This window comes from Macaca mulatta, chromosome 9 (genome assembly GCF_049350105.2).
Source record: "Macaca mulatta isolate MMU2019108-1 chromosome 9, T2T-MMU8v2.0, whole genome shotgun sequence".
Taxonomy (NCBI): Eukaryota; Metazoa; Chordata; class Mammalia; order Primates; family Cercopithecidae; genus Macaca; species Macaca mulatta.
This window is the reverse complement of record NC_133414.1, coordinates 30,959,875-30,978,506: the sequence shown is the minus strand read 5'-3', so window position 1 is coordinate 30,978,506 and position 18,632 is coordinate 30,959,875. Positions and strand designations below refer to the sequence as shown.

Here is an 18,632-nt window from a genome sequence, read left to right as displayed (position 1 = left end):
GGCAGGCAGATCATGTGAGGTTTGGAGTTCAAGACCAGCCTGGTCAACATGGTGAAACCCCATCTACTAAAAATACAAAAATTAGTCGGATGTGGTGGCACGTACCTATAATCCCAGCTATTTGGGAGGCTGAGGTAGGAGAATCACTTGAACTCGGGAGGCGAAGGTTGCAGTGAGTCGAGATCATGCCATTGCACTCCAGCCTAGGCAGCAAGAGTGAAACTCCATCTCAAAAAAAAAAAAAAAAAGGGGGGGGGGTCAGGTGCAGTGGCTCATGCCTGTAATCCCATCACTTTGGGAGGCCGAGGTGGGCAGATCATGAAGTCAAGAGATCAAGACCATCCTGGCCAACATGGTGAAACCCCGTCATACTAAAAATACAAAACTTAGCTGGGTGTGGTGGCGCACACCTGTAGTCCCAGCTACTTGGGAGGCTGAGGCAGGATAATCACTTGAACTCGGACGGCAGAGGTTGCAGTGAGCCGAGATCATGCCACTGCATTCCAGCCTGGCGACACAGTGAGACTCTGTCTCAAGAAAAAGTAAAACAAAAATGACAAAGGAAAAGTTCTAGAGAACAGATTTCAAAAACTTGTTTTCTATTATATTTATAGCGGTATTCACATGGGAAGATCAGTGCAGTGGCACAGTTTCATTATCCCAGTTACTCAGGGGGCTGAGGCAGGAGGATCACATGAACCCAGGAGTTCAAGACCAGCCTGAGCAAAATAGTGAGACCCCATCTCTAAAAATGAAATATAATCAAAAATTGAGATGACCCGATCTCCTCCCTTTCCAAAAAGTTGTTTTCTTGCTATTTCTCCAGGGTAGGTCAGGTTTTAAAAATTAATAATCTGGGGCAGTAGATGAAATTTCTGAAAATTATGTACAGGTTTCCTTTTTTATTTTTGGATGGGCCTTAGATATTAGAGGTGCTCTTTTTAAGTATCTACACAGCCTGGTAAATAAACACATTCGATTGGAAAGCAATACTTTCCATTTCTTATTCTATATCAGATATTTTACTTTTGCATTAACTTTCATTCTTGTAGGGAAAAAGAAATATTTCCAGTTTGAAATTCTTAAGATGGCACTGATAATAAGTAAATCTCTATAGATTTATGTGAAATACAGTTACAGTAAGTCACCCATTTACAAATGGATTATATTTGAAAATTTCATTTGCAGTAGGTTTGTTTTTTGGGGTTGGGGTGCTTTTTCCTTGGAAAAAATACTTAATTAAACTTTTTTTTTTTTTTTTGAGTCAGTTTCACCCTTGCCACCCAGACTGGAGTGCAATGGCACGATCTCAGCTCACTGCAACCTCTGCCTCCCGGGTTCAAGCAATTCTCCTGCCTCAGCCTCCTGAGTAGCTGGGATTACAGGCACTTGCCAGCCACCATGCCTGGCTAATTTTTGTATTTTTAGTAGAGACAGGGTTTCACCACATTGGCTAGGATGGTCTCAAACTCCTGACCTCAGGTAATCCATCTGCCACAGCCTCCCAAAGTTCTGGGATTACAGGTGTGAGCCACCCCTCCCAGCTTAATTAAACTTTTAATTTTGAGATAATTATAGATTCAGATGTAGTTGTAAGAAATAATACAAAGTGATCATGCGGGCTTTTTACCCAGTTTCTCCAGTGATAACATCTCTCCAAGCTATACAATAGTATCACAACCAGGATATTGACACTGATATGGTCAATCCAATAGAAGAGTTCCAGAACAGGGGTCTCTCATGTGGCCCTGCTAAACCACCTCACCCTCATCCCTCACCTCTAACAACTCCCATCTCTTCTCCATTTCTATAACGTTGTCATCTGGGAAATGTTATATAAATGTACTTGTATAATATCTAACATTTTGGGATTGGCCTTCTGTCACTCAGCATAATTCCCTGGATTCTTATCCAGGTCGTGGCATGTACTAATAATTTTTTCCTTTTTATTGATGAGTAGTATTCCATGGTATGGACGTACCACAATGAGGATTGGGTAGAAGCTCATTGCTTTTGCCTAGGGGTGTCTAATTGCTCTAGCACTATTTGTTGAATGGCACAGAAATCAGTTTGGCATATTCATGTGGACCTGTCTCTGGGTTCTTCGGTCTGTTCCACTGATCTATGTTATGTGTCTGTCTTTTTGCCAGTGCTGCATTGTCTTGATTACTGCAGTTATCCAGTTGGCCTTAATATGGGATAGATTAATTGCTCTAACTTTTTTCTTCTTTTGAGACAGAGTCTCACTCTGTTGCCCAGGCTGGAGTGCAGTGGCACGATCTTGGCTCACTGCAACCTCTGTCTCCCGGGGTTGGGTTCAAGTGATTCTCCTGCCTTAGCCTCCCTAGTAGCTGAGATTACAGGCATGCACCACCACGCCCGGCTAATTTTTTTGTATTTTTAGTAGAGACAGTGTTTCGCCATGTTGGTTAGGCTGGTCTTGAACTCCTGACCTCAGGTGATCCACCCGCCTCAGCCTCCCAAAGTGCTGAATTACAGGCATGAGCCACCATGCCCGGCCTAACTTTTTTCTTCTTTTTCAAGATGGTTTTTAGCTATTCTAGGGCCTATACCTTTACATATAAATTTTAGAATATATGCCAAAAATCACTGTGAGGCCAGGTAGGGTGGCTCACACCTGTAATCCTAGCACTTCGGGAGGCCAAAGTGGGAGGACGGCTTAAGCCCAGGAGTTAGAGACAAGTCTGGGCAACCTAATGAGACCCCATCTTTATAAAAACTAAGAAATTAAAAAATTAGCCCAGTGTCGTGGTGCACAACTGTAGCCCCAGATATTCAGGAGACTGAGGCAGGAGGATTGCTTGAACTGGGGAGGTTGAGGCTGCAGTGAACCATGATTGCCCAACTCTACTCTAGCCTGGACAACAGAGCAAGACCATGTCTCAAAACAAAACAAAACCAAAAAAAACCTTGCAAGATTTTGATAGGAATTGTGTTAACCTGTAGATCAGTTGGGGAATAACTGACATCTTTTGTATGTTGATTTTTCTTCCGATTCATGATTATCATCACTGGAAAGAAGTGAGTGTGATGAGAGTTTTCTAAGTCAGGCAGATAGCAAAAAATTAGGAAAGTGTTTACATGGATTGCACAGGAAGAATTAACTGGGATTTAAATAGTCAAAGACAAAAAGGATATGTAAAAGAAGTGACAAAGGAGACTTACCCTATTCGACTCCAGTGCATTAATCTAGGACAGTTTGGTTGCTACAGGGAAGCAGTGCTTAAGAGGCATACAAAAGATCGATGTTTATTTTGTGGGAGTGAATCTTTTTTAGGAAGGAAATAGCACTATTGTGGTAACAGTGATTCATTTTCTCCTCTTATCTTCTCTTTACAGAGAAGACCCAGATAGTGAACTGTTTTATGTAAGTTTTTATATATTTTTGCCCTACTTTTCTCTAGGGAGGGGCTTAACACAGCTTATAAAAATATGTAAAACAAGATCAAATAAACTTTAAAATGAGGAAAAAGCCAATATGGTCCAAGGGAAAAGAAGATCAGGGTCAGGACTGAGATTAGGATGCAGAAGCCATGCTATGAAATTTTGTTTGTCATCTTGAGATGGGTTAAAAAAAAAAAAAAAAAAGTTGGCTGGGACAATTGTTTTTTACCCCTAGCACTAAACAGTTGTGAAGCCAATGTTTAATTATTACACCTGTCATCTCTTCACCTGGCCTCAGGACTGTCCTCTTAGGGAGAGGCATTGTTCTGTAGGGTTAATTAGTAACAGGAATTTAGATACTGCTGAGAGAGGCCTCTGGTGCTGGCTGAAGCAGCTGGTGGTCTGAGAACCCTGACACCCAGAGGCATACCACTGGGAGGCCCCGCGCAGCACACAGCTTTTGCTGTACTCCAGCCCAAGTCTTATGGGGTTTGTGGTCTATATTGAAGTTGGCGCAGACAATTAAGACTCTCTGTTCTTGGTACCGACAGGGAGAGAGACCTACAATTGTAAGTATTTTTGTAAACACGGTTGTGACATTTGAGTGTATTCAACATGTCAGTGGCCTTTTAATGTTTAAAAAAATGCATATGACCATTTAAGAAGTGGTTGTGCTTCATAGTTAATATTTTTTTTCATTAGTTTAGGTTTATCTGGTTTTCCAGTGAGGTAAGCTACCTGAGAGACATAGGAAAATAGATCTTGCCAGTTCAGAGGACTGACTTTGGCTTTAAGATAAAATACTTGTGTCATTTTCGGGAAAGTACTTCCAGCACAATGCTTTCTTCTGATGATTCATTTTCTACAGTTATTGGAAGTGGGAAGAAATCCACAGAGGTTACAGAATTTGTAAACTTGTAGAGACATGTGCCGTTATATCATGCTGTCTCATAGATGTGTACGTCTGTTAGTTACTTTTCGGGTATTCATTGCATATATGTCTGTTACTTACTTTTGGGGTGTTCAGTGTCTGAGCTTTATCAACGATTGTGTGCTGTATTTTCAGCCCAAAAAAACTAAGTTAGAGAAATGTTTGTTCATCCACGTCTGTATTGTTGTAGCTTATTCAGTAGACTGCTGTTGTGTTTTTAATTTCTCTATAAAGCAAGCCAAAAGACAGTGTGGACAACCTAATTGCATTTGAAGTAGCTGCTGGCCAGGCCTGCTGCAACAGCTGATGGGCTCCTCTGAATTTCCAGAGCTATTTCTGGTAGATGAGCTGGTATCAAGGCTCTCGAGTTCAGGCCATAAAAGGCCCGTCCCATGTGAAGTTGCTTCACTGCTCTGACTGCGTCCTCCCCAGGCTGAAGTGTCCTCAGGTTTCACGTGGATTTGCCCAGTAATGGATGGCTTCACCGAGTCCAGGTTGGGGAAGTTCAGCCTCGAGGACACTAGGGGACGAAAAACTTCAAAAAGAAGACTCTTTTTATTAATATTTTGGCGTTCTTTTTGGAGAGGAACTTTTGGGATGTAGCCTTTACCTGTTTCCTAAATTTGACATCCAGAAAGCCTTTTGGAAAACACCATTCTAAATTTATCCTGTTCTGAATCATCATTGCTTCTGATAGATGCAGTTGCTTGTTGACATCGTGATCTTTGATTTTGTACAACGCTATTCGGGCTAACGTTTGGGATTTTACTTTGTGCTTAGAATTTGAAAGTAGTATTCATTGGAAAGAGACTCCAAGAAAATACTCGAAGACACCCAAAGCTGGATTCGAGGATATAATGTGTTTTGTTTTGTTTTTTAAATTAGAAAAATAAGGAATTGCAGTGTGATTTTCTTTCCTCCTTTAACTTAGAGGAACGAGGATTATACAGAAATTTGAAGTAAGTGAAAAATCTTCCTATAAATCTAAATGCAGTAGGTTTTTTTTTTTTTTTAAGTACCATCTGTCTGAACATGTTTCCTGAGGATTTGTTGACTTCAATCATTGGAAAACTCCTGCCAGCATTTGCCAGTTACTGCAGCCATTCCTGTAGATACCCTTGGGCATATTTCTTGGGTTAGGAAGGATTGGACTTTTTTTTTCTTTGTTTAAAAAGGATTTACTTTATGGTAGAGAAAGGTTTATTACTAACCATTTGATTAATATAACTTAGTCAGTACATTCTGTCCAAATGTTAGCACTCGAAGTCTTGGAATTAAAGTATATTCCCAATGCAAAGTACTTTAATAATCGTAGCACAAGTATGGGGGTGGAGTTCAGAAGGGCAAGTTTTATTTCACTGCCATTATAATTCATGTAAAAATAGAAAATCACCAGTGATCCTTTTGCATAATCTTTGTTCTGAGGGTTCTTTGCCTTGGTACTGTCATTCTTCAGGGTTTGATTTATAGAACTTGTAATGTTCCAGAATTTATGAGAAAAACCTCACTGTAGGTTCTAGAGTTTGAACTGCATTTTATTTTTAAATTCTCCAAGAAAAAATACTGCATCAGCCTTTTAAAGCCCTGGAGATAGCTGTGGTCTCTTTGTAAGTTAGCTCAGTGATTTGCTTCTGTGAAAAATAGCAGTGAACTCCAGAACACTGAAGGCTTATTTGACATGTTGCTTCTTTGAAAAAAAAAAAAAGATTATTTCTTTATACCATATCAGATGGACAAGTACGGGCAGTCATTATTTTCACCAGGTAGGAAAACAGAGTATTTATAGAGAAAAACCTCATCGGTGCAAGAGTTCTTCACCGGAGGTAGCGTGGCAACCCTAGGGGGCGTTTGAAAATGTATGGGGGTGTTTCAGGTTTTCTCAGTAACTTACTGGCATTTGGGAGGATGTAGTTAAGAATTGTAAATGCCCAATTTACACGGTGTAGGGGACAGTCCCATACAGGATTACCCTGGCCAAACTGCTGGTGGTATCCCCTGTTGAGTAAAACTGCGGGATATAAACTGTACCCTCTGTCTCCAAAGAAGAGCAGCCAAGTGCCAGGCAGATACGTGTGCTGTCTCTTGTCACCAAACCCAGTGATGTCTTTTTTTTTTTTTTTTTTTTTTGAGATGGAGTCTCGCACTGTCACCCAGGCTGGAGTGCAGTGGCGCGATCTCGGCTCACTGCAACCTCCGCCTCCCAGGTTCAAGTGACTCTCCTTGCCTCAGCCTCCCAAGTAACTGGGATTACAGGCACCTGGCACCACACCCGGCTAATTTTTTTTTTGTATTTTTAGTAGAGATGGGGTTTCACTATGTTGGCCAGGCTGGTCTCAAACTCCTGACCTCGTGATCCACCCACTTTGGCCTCCCAAAATGCTAGGATTATAGGCTTGAGCCCCTGCGCTGGCACCCGGTGATGTCTTGAGGATGCAGGGCGTCAAGTGCACACTAGTAGTGTCAGCAAATGTGTCTTACAATGGAAACTTTGGAGTCTATACTCTGTGTGCGTTGTGTGTGTGTGTGAGTGTGTATTAAAGATGATTTATTTGGTCACCTTGATCACTGGATGAGGCTGATGCTATACAAGCTATTGTAGTACATTAGGTGCCTTCCTGCCTACCTTTATGTTAGTACTATTTGTGCATTTAATTTTGCCACGTGCATAGTCTTCAAAGTGAAATTTGGTTAATGCACCCACCTTGCAGTGGACATCAGCCATTCAACAAACATTTCTTTATCTTTGCTTCTACTTTGGAGATAGACAGTTTTGTGGTTAACAGACTTCTGGAAGACTTCAGAGTTCAATTCTGAGTGAACATCTTTGGCAACACCTGGGGTTATACAGTATTCTTTTTTTTTTTTTTTTTTTTTTTTTGAGATAGAGTCTCTCTGTGTTGCCCAGGCTGGAGTGCTGTGACACAATCTTAGCTCACTGCAACCTCCGCCTCCCGGGCTCAAGTGATTCTCCTGCCTCAGCCTCCCAACTAGCTGGGATTACAGGCATGCGCCACTGCACCCAGCTAATTTTTGTACTTTTAGTAGAGACAGGGTTTCATCATGTTGCCCAGGCTGGTCTTGAACTCCTGACCTCAGGTGATCTACCCACATTCGGCCTCCCAAAGTTCTGGGATTACAGGCATGAGCCACCATACCCGGCAAGTTATTTAATACTCTACAGTTGAGGAATTGTATCCAAAGGAAAGGGCCCTTGGATTTTATAAGGATGTCTGGTGAGCTCCAGCATGCAGGGCTCTTGGACTACGTGGAGTGTTATGGAGAGTAAGCTGCTAGAAGCTTTGTGATTGTTAGGATACAAAGGCAGCCTTGGAGTCATCTCCTGAATCTGCAGCTGCCTGGGGTTTTAGGACACTCACTGCAATTTTATGTTAAAGCGCTGATCTCAGGGTGCCTCGCTGTGACCTGGAGTATCTGTAGATCTAGAACTTTCCAGCAGTTCTGGGCTTCATTGATTTGTGACGACTCAACTAGGAATCTTGTGGTCACCCTTGACTCCTCTCCCTTTAGGTCCCTGAGGCCTCTGCCCCACCACCTCCTCTTGAGCCTTGCCATCTTTTTTCTTTCTTTCTTTTTTTTTTTTTTTTTTTTTGAGACGGAGTCTCACTCTGTCAACCAAGCTGGAGTGCAATGGCGCAATCTTGGCGCACTGCAACCTCTGCCTCGTGGGTTCAAGGGATTCTCCTGCCTCAGCCTCCTGAGTAGCTGGGATTACAGGTGCCTGCCACCACACCTGGCTAATTTTTGTATATTTAGTAAAGACGGGGTTTCACCATGTTGGTCAGGCTGGTCTTGAAATCCTGACCTCGTGATCCGCCCACTTCGGCCTCCCAAAGTGCTGGGATTGCAGGTGTGAGCCACCGTGCCTGGCCGAGCCTCACCATCTCTTAACTGGGCTACTGCTTTGCCCTTAATGGATCCCTTGGCCCCCGGGTTTCTCCTCTGTCTGGTCCAGCCACAGAATGACCTTCCTAAACAAAGATCTCGTCTTCCTCACTGCTTACATGCAAAAGCCTGGGCTCCGTAGCCTCCCCTTCAGGGTCTTTCATGCCCCTGGAGTTTTGTTGGCAAGTCTCCCCAAAATGTTGTCTTCCCTTGCCTGCCAGGGAAGCAATATCAAAGGAGATGTGCCAGAAGTTTCCTCTGACATGCCTCTGGCCTCCTGGGCGTCGACTCCAGCCTGTACTCTAGGGCTGCTGTCACTAGGTCCTGGTGGCCCTTTCCGCGGCAGCGGGGTACCCAGCGAGGTGCTTGGGTCTCACTTCTCTTTCCACCCCCAAGGTCTAGCCCAGTGGGCACTCCAGAAATCCGAGTTGTTTGAATGGATTTAATTGTAACGACTTGTGGGTTCTTCATATCACAATTTGGTTGTGATCCATCCAGTACTTTTGCCCTCATCCTATATTACTCACAGGAGAAGCTGGTATTCTGTATTATAAGTTCTCTTTTTTTTTTTTTCTCATCTATAACAATGCAAGCAGAAAGGTTCGTGTTTCAGTAACAAGTCCAATGGGATTTCTGTATATGGGGTTTTTGTACACATGCTTTTGCCAACCCAGGAAATTAAGGTGTGCCGCATGAAGTCAGTCACTTCATTATTGGAACTTTGCCTAAAATGGAGAAATTCATCTAGTGGTGCAATTTGACCTAAGTGTTTTACTCCAACATTCAGCTTCATCTTGGGTGACACATCTCAGGAGCAGTTTGCACTGTTGATCTCGGGAGCACTTTGCTATTGCTTCAGAGAGATCTCTGTCCCTCTTAGAGACACTCCCTATTGTAGGAGGTTTTGAAAGAGGCATTCTTTTTCCTCCTCATGTGCTTTTCCGCTTCTGAAAGTTGATCCTTTAATCCTGAACAAGTTTATAACCTGTGTCTAACTGGTTTTTGTGTAAATACAGTAAAAGAAATAGTTTTCATATTTGCTTTGGGATCATTGGTCTGCCCATGTCGCAGCCCTGGGTATATTCATTTCAGTCCATATTTTTCGGGGACTTTCCCTGTGCAGAGCTCCGGGTTGGATCCTGTGGGATGCAAGCCTATAGCGTATTCCCTGTCCTTGGCAATCTCTTTCCTAGAGTGATCTGGACAGGGACATAATGGAGCTATTTTACCAGTCAGAGTGGAAGGGATGAACAATAATAACATGCCGTCTATTATCACTGTGTGCCAGGCTTAATGCCAAGCTCTTTACCTCTACAATATATCATTTAATTATTTTTATTTTTTGAGACAGTCTTGCCCTGTCACCCAGGTTGGAGTGCAATGGCACGACCATGGTTCACTGTAGCCTGAAATTCCTGGGCTCAAAGCAATCCTCCTTCCTCAGCCTCCTGAGTAGCTGGGACTATAGGCACTCACTACTATGCCCAGCTAATTTAAAAAAAAAATTGTAGAGGCAGGGGTCTCACTATGTTTCTTAAGCTGGTCTTGAGCTCCTGGCCTCAAAGTATCCTCCCATTAAGGCCCCTTAAATAACTGGGATTACAGGTGTGAGCCACCACGCCCGGACTCTAATTATTACAGTAGCCCCCAAGAAATATTAGTGCAATTGTCTTCATTCTGCTGAGGAAAAAACTGAGGGTTAGAAATGCTTGCCCAAGCTTGGGCACATACCATGAAGTCAGGGGAGAGCTGGATTTGAACCCAGGTCTAGTTGACTTTGGTGCCCGTATTCATAACCACTGCTTTAGCCAGTGCAGCCCAAACTTGAATAGGAATCACCTGCAGTGTTGTTACTGCAGCGTCTGATGCAGTAGGTCTGCACTGGACTTAGAGAGGCAACAAACAGGATCCAGGTGATGCTGATTCCTCTGTCTGAGGACCTGCTTTGAGCTGCCTTAGGTTAAGTCTTTGCCACATGCCTGAGACGGAAGCAACCAGCTGGGGTGTGGGATTCCAAGGGGGCTTCTGAGGAGGAGAAGGAGTCTTTCAAGGCTTCTCCATTCCTCTGGGCTTTTCATGCCACCCCTTCCCGCTCTCTACCTACAAGGTTCTCTCCCGTTTGTCTTATTTTCCACCCTGCTCTTCTCCTGGCTTCTCCTCGTGTTGAAAATATCCTCAAGTTTCATCCATTCTAAATAAAGTTCCCCTTGACCTCAAGCGATCACTTCTTTCTTTCCTGCCCACTCGCTCCTCAGCACTGATCAGGAGCTCAGCCCTCTCCTCTTGGAGACCTTTCAAGACCTCCTGGTTACTTTGATGTGCCTGCAGCCTCCCTGGGATGGAGCCCCTCTCCGTGAGAATCCCATCTCAGGTCTAGTGAGGGTGATGGGACTCTGACTTCCATACTCAGCGTCCACAGCCTGCTGTGATCTTGACGTCTTCCGGTAGCCTTATTTTTAAAATCATTTTCTGTCTCTTTACTTGCTCAGCTTTCCTTCTTAAGGTCCATTTAAGATTTAAAAAAAAAAAAAAAATCCTGGTGTTCCTCTTTATAAGGTGAATTGTTTAACCTGTCCATTTCAGGTGGAATGCATTCATTTGGCTTTTAGAGCTGATTTTCTATTGGTAATTAGACGTTAACTCCCAATTAGCTGTGTGAGAATTTGTATCCTCTGTATCTGCTATTGATAGAAAAGAACAATTCGGTTCTGGGCGAAGAACCAAAAGGCTGTTTGTGAATAATACACCTACGATTTGTGAACTGTGCATAGGTTCATCAGAGGCCTCTCGTTTCTTTCTGGACTTTCAATTATGTTCTGAGCATGGAAAGTTGGCAAATAACTTAGGCTTGGATGGATAGATACAGTCATTGAATAGAAAAACCATATTGATATTTTTAGGTTTCTATGATCTCACATACTTTAAATATTTCAAAATTTTAAGTAAATACTCTTTCATACATTCTGAAACATTTTATCTGATTTATCTCGTTTAGCCAAAAATTTAAGACATACACATTTTGCAATTGCACAGGTGTTACACACTTCAAAACAAACAAACCACTCCAGCCAAAACCCAAATGGGAGAGCAGTTGATTTTCAGTAGCTTAAAACATATGGAATTAAGAGGTAGGATATGAAAGCGAAAATGACATTTGAACATTTTAGTGGTTTTGGATATACATTTTCTTAGGAATTTTTTGTTTGAGTTAAGCTGATAGTTTAGTTTACTGTGTGCTACGTTGGTTACAAAATTCAGCTACATTTATTTATTTTGCAGTTAATTCAATTTTTTTGCAAATATTGCATCAGACATCTAAACCAGCTAATAACTCTATAGGTTTGAGCCAGGTTAGAAAAAAAGGCTTGGGTGTACCGTTAAGAAGCAGCTAGCTCTCCAAATTGTGCTGATTTTTAGTCTTAATTTCCCCCAGATGTTCATTTTAGCCACACACACATAACCATTTGGCTTTATGATTTCATACATTTTGTATTGAAAGTGCTGAATATTTTTAAATTCCGTGATTAGATAAAATTGGTAATTGTGCTTCAGAATAGGGTGACTAAGCTTCACGGTATGTACTTTACCCAACACAGGATTCTGCCATTTGAGATGGAATTTATGAATTTGGATTTGTATCAGGTCTTCACTCCAGAGGCGTCAAGGAACTTTCAGGCAGCAAACTATTTTTTTTTTTTTTTGAGACGGAGTCTGGCTCTGTCGCCCAGGCTGGAGTGCAGTGGCGTGATCTCAGCTCACTGCAAGCTTCGCCTCCCGGGTTCACGCCATTCTCCTGCCTCAGCCTCCCGAGTAGCTGGAACTACAGGCGCCCACCACCACGCCTGGCTAATTTTTTGTATTTTTAGTAGAGACGGGATTTCGCCGTGTTAGCCAGGATGGTCTCTATCTCCTGACTTTGTGATCTGCCCGCCTTGGCCTCCCAAAGTGCTGGGTTTACAGGCGTGAGCCACCGCACCCGGCCTCAAATACATATTATTAAATGCATATAAGTTTTATCAGTATGAATTCTAGGGGAAGAGAGAATTTCAGAAGATACAAAATGTAAACTGTGGGAGGGTACAAAGCCTAACAAGTGTTATATATATAACATATATATAACAAATATATATATATATAACAAATAATATATATATTTTTTTTTGAGGCAAGTACAAGTCAAATACCCATCTCTCTCTATTTTTAAAATTCATGCTCTCTCTGCCATCATAAAATTCTACCTATAAAATATTGATTACCAAGGCAAAGGTTTATGTTGATATCAAGCAGGTGTTACAGAAATAAATCATTGGATCAACTTAACTTCTTTCTTACTTTCAGGCTTTGTCTTAGAACTTTATTAAACTTAGCAAAAGTTAAAAATAAAGGTAGTCTTTCCTGAAGACTTTGAGATGATTTTCGAAAGAGTTTAGTAACATTGGATGAACTACTGTGTGTCACTAATCGTGTCAAAGAATCTAACTTACAACTGAAACTTTGGAGTCTGTAATCTCTCTGTGTGTTTTTTTCTTTTTAAGACGATTCACCTGGTCACTTTATCACTGGGTGAAGCTGATTGTACACAAGCTGGAACATTAGCTGCCTTCCTGCCTACCTTTTTGTTAGTACTATTTTTACGTTTAATTTTGCACAAGTTGAAAGAGATTGCTTGGTTCATGGGGCCTTAAACATTTTTTAACATTTGTCCTTCACAAGATAATTATTTCATTAAAAGTAAATTACAATTTATTCAGTAGCTCTCCACATGAAAAATAATAATTGAATGGTAAATGGATGCCCTAAGATATGTGGAGAACAAATTACCGTGGTATTTTAATGGAGACAGTTTTCTAAGCTAATTTTTATGCATGTAGCATCTCCCTGGCTAACATGAGCATGGATGATAATTTCTACCATTAATGAGCTCAATTTTTTTTTTAAATGAGACTTTGTTTTTACTTTTAAAAAACAATAACCTAAGGCAGGTGAAGTCAAATTGTTATTTCAGGGAAGTTGTGTTTCAAATGAGCACTGTAAATGATTTTGTTGAGCAGATGTTTTTTGTTTTGTTTTGTTTTGTTTTGTTTTGTTTTGTTTTTGAGACGAAGTCTCACTCTGTTTCCCAGGCTGGAGTGTGCAGTGGTATGATCGATCTCAGCTCATGGCAACCTCTGCCTCCCGCATTCAAGTGATTCTCCTGCCTCAGCCTCCTGAGTAGCTGGGATTACAGGTGCGCGCCACCACACCTGGCTAATGTTTGTATTTTTAGTAGAGATGGGGTTTTACCATGTTGGCCAGGCTGGTCTCGAACTCCTGACCTCAGGTGATCCACCCACCTCGGCCTCCCAAAGTGTTGGGATTACAGGTGTGAGCCACTGTGCCTGGGCAAGCAGATGGTTTTTCTGGGGTCCAAGAACAAGCTTTAGAATGTTAGAATATCTCCCCAAAACCATATGGAAAATACTAGGGGTTTTTTTGTTTTTTGTTTTTTGTTTTTAGCTCATTTAATAAAGGAGAGCATCCATTGTTTTCATTACTTTTCTTAAAGGGGCTGTGACTCCCAAAAAGTGAAGAACAAATAAATGCATATGAGGAAAAGTCACATTCTGGTTAGTCGTATGTTTCTTAACAGGAGTACCTGCTGAGAAATGTGTCCTTGGGAGACTGCATCATTCTGCAACCATCATAGAGTGCATTTCCACAAACCTAAATGGTACAGCCCACCACATACTACAGTCGATGGTGTAGCCATTGTAATCTTAAGGGACCACCATGGCAAATGGCTGTTTCTTTTGTTGTTGTTGTTTTTGAGACAGAGTCTTGCTCTGTCACCCAGGCTGGAGTGCAGTGACGCCATCTCGGCTCACTGCAACCTCCCCCTCCCAGGTTCATGCCATTCTCCTGCCTCAGCCTCCTGAGTAGCTGGGACTACAGGCACGTGCCACCATGCCTGGCTAATTTTTTTGTATTTTTAGTAGAGACGGGGTTTCACCGTGTTAGCCAGGATGGTCTCGATCTCCTGACCTTGTGATCCGACCGCCTCGGCCTCCTAAAGTGCTGGGATTACAGGCGTGAGCCACCGCGGCCGCCTGGTAAATGACTGTGTTTCCATAGAAACGAAGATCTTAGACGTGCCTGGATGGCTCCAGATAACACCCAGCTGAGCCTTATGGCTCCTAAGGGGTCCCATCCTCCCACTAAAATGAGATCAGGACAACCCATGGGGCCTGACTTAGTACTGGCCAGCAGAACAGGACAATCTGTTGATGGGTTTGTTCTCAAACTGGTACTGTTCTGTTGGGTAGCCCCTAGCCACTGAGGAATTAGACCTTAACCTATTAGCCAGAATTGCAGTGGCCCCTTTTGTTGGACAGCACAGGACCAGAGGAAGTGGATTTGCACTTTGCATCTGCTGATAGGAATTGAAAAACTGCCTTGCATTGCCTATTGACCTATCCGTGTAATTTGTCATACCTGGATAGCAGAAGAAAAATCGAAAATTCTGTGTTTTTCAAAAGAAATGGAAGCTTTTTGTATTAGGGACAAATTTTCTGGGGATTCCTTATTTCTTTCACATAGACACACACCCAGTGCAAGTGTGCACACACACACACACTCTCACACACACTGAATACAGTTTTGTAGGTTCTTTGTGTCCCGAAAACATAAAATATTGATTTCCGCATTTTGAATTACGGATCTGAAGATCCATGCAGTGCAGTCTCAGCATCAGTAATAACCCTCGAGTCGAATGCTCCAAGCTCACTTCACAAGGCAGCTCTCTTAGGGAGCGGTTTGCATGGAGGTGCTTTGAATTCCAGGACAGAGTGGTTTGGGGAACTAGGGGGATTGCAGTCTCTGTTGACAGTGTGTCCTTTGGCTGCTTGGTTGTTCTTTCCTAAAATTGTGTTTTGGTTTAAGGTCGTGGGGTTCTGTGAGAAATTAGTTTAAATTAGCGTTTTGCTTGTTTTTGCTTTTGACGTGTTTAAACGTACGGATAGAAACTAAAGTTGTCCTCTGGGAACCAGGGCTGTGATGTGCATGATTAGACCTTTCAGTGTTGATGGCCTGTGTGAGATCTTGTGATTACCCAGCGAACCGTGCCAAAGGCTCATCATTTATTCATTCCTTCCGACGATTTTGGAGTACCTGCTGTGGCTGCTAAGGATATCATGCATTTACCTCCCAAATGTCTGCAACTCATAAACATCTGATGGTTTAGAATGTGTGTGGAGTTGAGCAGGATGATCATAAGAACAGACGGTGCGCTTGTCACCTGTACAAGCCACGTAGATTCCCAGGGAGTTTTCTCACCTGAAAAACAAGAGATTGACCTTCAGTGTTTCCAAGGTTCTTTGCTGCTCCCAAGCCTCTGATGTTTGTGTGTGTCTCCGTGTATGTGTGCTTGTGCATGTTTCTGTATGTATGCATATGTGTGTGTGATTGTGTATGTGTGTTTGTGTGTGTGTGCATGTGCGCATGTATTTAGATTTTCCTCATAAACCCTTATTATTAAAATGAGCCCACAACAGAAGAGGATGAGAACTCTTGGGCTATGTAGGAAATGCAGGACCCGAGGGTGTCTTAGGATCAAAAAGGGGCCAGACCCCCAGTTCGTGGACATCCTCCTGCCGTGGGCCCACAGCCCATGTGGTTTTGTGAGGTCGCTTGAAAACCTGGTGAACCTGGAATGTGATTTTTAAACATGATTGTACTTTGTGGAAAGAGGCTGTTATTTTTTGTTAGAGGGATCTGGTCATCTTTTCTGCTCTGTTATCTTTGTTTATGCTCTCATGAGAGTCATGGTTCCCTCTGCACCTTGGGCTCGGCCTGCTGTGGGGTAACCCCTGTTTCCCAAGCACGGTGGGCCCCCTCACTCTGCCTTCACATCTGTGTTCTCCTCCATCTGCTCTGCAATGTCCTCCCTGCCAGCGCACCAAGCTCTCCAGCCTCAGGGAACTTGCTTCCTTGGTTGGGAAATTCGCCTTGGGATTAAGCGTTCCTGCCTTCACCCTCTCGCAGCCCTTTCCTAGCTCAGAGCAGTCTCACAGAACGTGCCAGTGTCATTGGGTACAGAATACCGTAGGCAAGTGAGATCGTTCTCCATTGCATTTCTTTTTAACTACAGTTCGAGTGATTTTTCAGAAGTGCAACAAGATTTACCTGATTCTTATATGGAGGTAGTGATGTATTATTAAATACACAGAATACAAAGGCAAGGATGGGTGGGGCATGCACCTGTAATCCCAGCACTTTGGAAGGCCAAGATGGGAGGATTGCTTGAGGCCAAGAGTTCAAGACCAGCCTGGGAAATATAGTGAGACCCCATCTCTACCCAAAAAAAAAAAATTTTTTAAGAATAAAAAATCAAATTTGAAAAGTTTATTTAAAAAGTCAGGGATAGGCTGGGCACGGTGGCTCACACCTGTAATCCCAGCACTTTGGGAGGCCGAGGTGGGTGCATCACAAGGTCAGGAGTTTGAGACCAGCCTTGCCAACATGGTGAAGCCCCATCTCTACTAAAAATACAAAAAATAGCTGGGCGTGGTCGTGGGCGCCTGTAATCCCAGCTACTCAGGAGGCTGAGGCAGGAGAATCGTTTGAACCCAGGAGGCAGAGGTTGTAGTGAGCTGAGATCGTGCCATTGCATTCCAGCCTGGGCGAGACTCTGTCTCAAGAAAATAAAAATAAAAACAAAAGGCAGGGATAATACCTCACTTCCCCTGCTTAACTCTAGCATCAAGAGTAGATGAACACACAAGTTGAATTGGATGAGGTGACTGTATATCAAAAACAATTCAGCTCAGCTGTTGCACTGAATGAATGTTTTTAAAATAACCGCACAGTTGACTATCCGAGTTGCCACGTGCCCTTATTTGGTTTGTCAGAGGGTGGGTGAATATTTAGGGACACTATAAGGAGAGTCCTCTCCTTTCTGTCCCACCTCTTTCCTTTTACTCTCTCTCCCCCTTTCCCTTCCTCTCTTTTCCTTTCTTCTCTTTCTTTTCCTTCCTTTTCCTTCTCTTTTCCTCTCCTCTTTCCTTTTCATCTCTTCCTATATTCTCTTTTCTCTTATTCTCTTTCTGTCTCTCCCTTTTCATCTTCAAGACATAACAACATGGCTATGGATATCTGTAAGTCTGACTGATTTTAACGTGTGCAATGATAATTTTTAAAACATGCATAGTATATACATAATATGTCTCCATTTACACAGTTCTGATGGCTTTCTTAATATTGCTAATTGCTAATACTAAAAAAACTTCTAAAAATTATTGTAACTTGAAACATGAATTCTGTTTTCTAGGCCTCATGATACCTTGTGGAAAGAGGCTGTTATTTCTTCTTGGAATTGGTCATTTTTTTCTTCTCCGTTATCTTTGTTTATATATGTATCATACATGTATGTACGAGTAACAGCCAAAAAAATCTACATTTAAAAAAATGTAGTTTGCAGTAATCTTTTTAAAAATGTAGTTTGTCATAATATTTTTTAAAATGTAGTTTGTAATGAGGAGAAAATGAGTACATGACAATCTAGTTTAATTGTAGTAGAGCAAAAGTTAAAATCAAACCTCAGCTTCTGCTTTGGTGTTTGTTAACTCAAATTTAAAATTAGACATGTGGTAATTATTTGGCAGTTCTGGCTTTCTCAGGGAAACCATATCATATTGTATGTGTGTGTGCTGGCCTTTAAAAATAGATATTGCCACGAAGCTCATCATCTATATTCATGGCCGACCCCTGGAAGTGGTGGGCTTTGGAAAGCAGGGCTGTGAGTTTGACTCTTACATTTCCAGGGATCTCTCCATTCCAGCTTTGGTTCCCGTCAGTCCATCTGTGGTCAAAGCTCTTTTGTTTTCAAAACTAACTGCTGAAGAGTAAACACTCTTGACCCCGACTGTAAATATTTGTCATACGTCTGGTTAGTTTTAGTTTTAACCGAACAAAATCATTTTGGCAGAAGAGTCATTAAAGTTTGCACAAAATCCTGACCTTCACATCCCTGGTTTTCCTCATGCAGGCATCCACAGCGAGTCACAATCCATTTGAAAACATTTCTTCTCTGGGACTGAAAATCTCCTAAAACGTGTATTCTTCAGCAAACAAAGTATCTGGTAGAATGTAAATGTGGATGACCGGGGGAATGCAATTTTTTTTTTTTTTTTTTTTTTTTTTTTGCGCTTAATGATTTCTGTCAGTCCTCTAAGAAATTCAAAGAATTTTCACGGCTTCCAGTTTAAATTCTGTCGCCTCTGGCCATGGCCATGGTTTGTCCTGTTTTTGAATATCTTTCCATTCAGGGGTTTGATTGTTACTGGGCTACTTGAGACAAAGCTACCTGGATCTTGAGTTGCCACTTTTAGCCCCAAATCCCCTTCCTACCTGCGTATGG

At 42.2% G+C, this 18,632-nt stretch overlaps 1 protein-coding gene across 50 annotated transcripts in view; it reads left to right on the top strand.

The window, feature by feature from the left end:
• The window catches only part of LOC695267 (supervillin), a 271,952-nt gene that overhangs the window by 94,227 nt on the left and 159,093 nt on the right, over nt 1-18,632 (top strand). For 3 of the 50 annotated variants that reach the window (XM_015146708.3, XM_015146707.3, XM_015146698.3), the window contains exon 1: nt 4,736-5,295. The exons of 44 other annotated variants lie outside the window; for them this stretch is intronic. The gene's annotated coding sequence lies outside the window, so the exon portion shown is untranslated. Of the gene's footprint in view, nt 1-3,894; nt 3,975-4,735; nt 5,296-18,632 lie in introns of those variants that run through there. 3 more of the 50 variants (XM_028826130.2, XM_015146713.3, XM_015146704.3) reach the window with 2 other exon arrangements.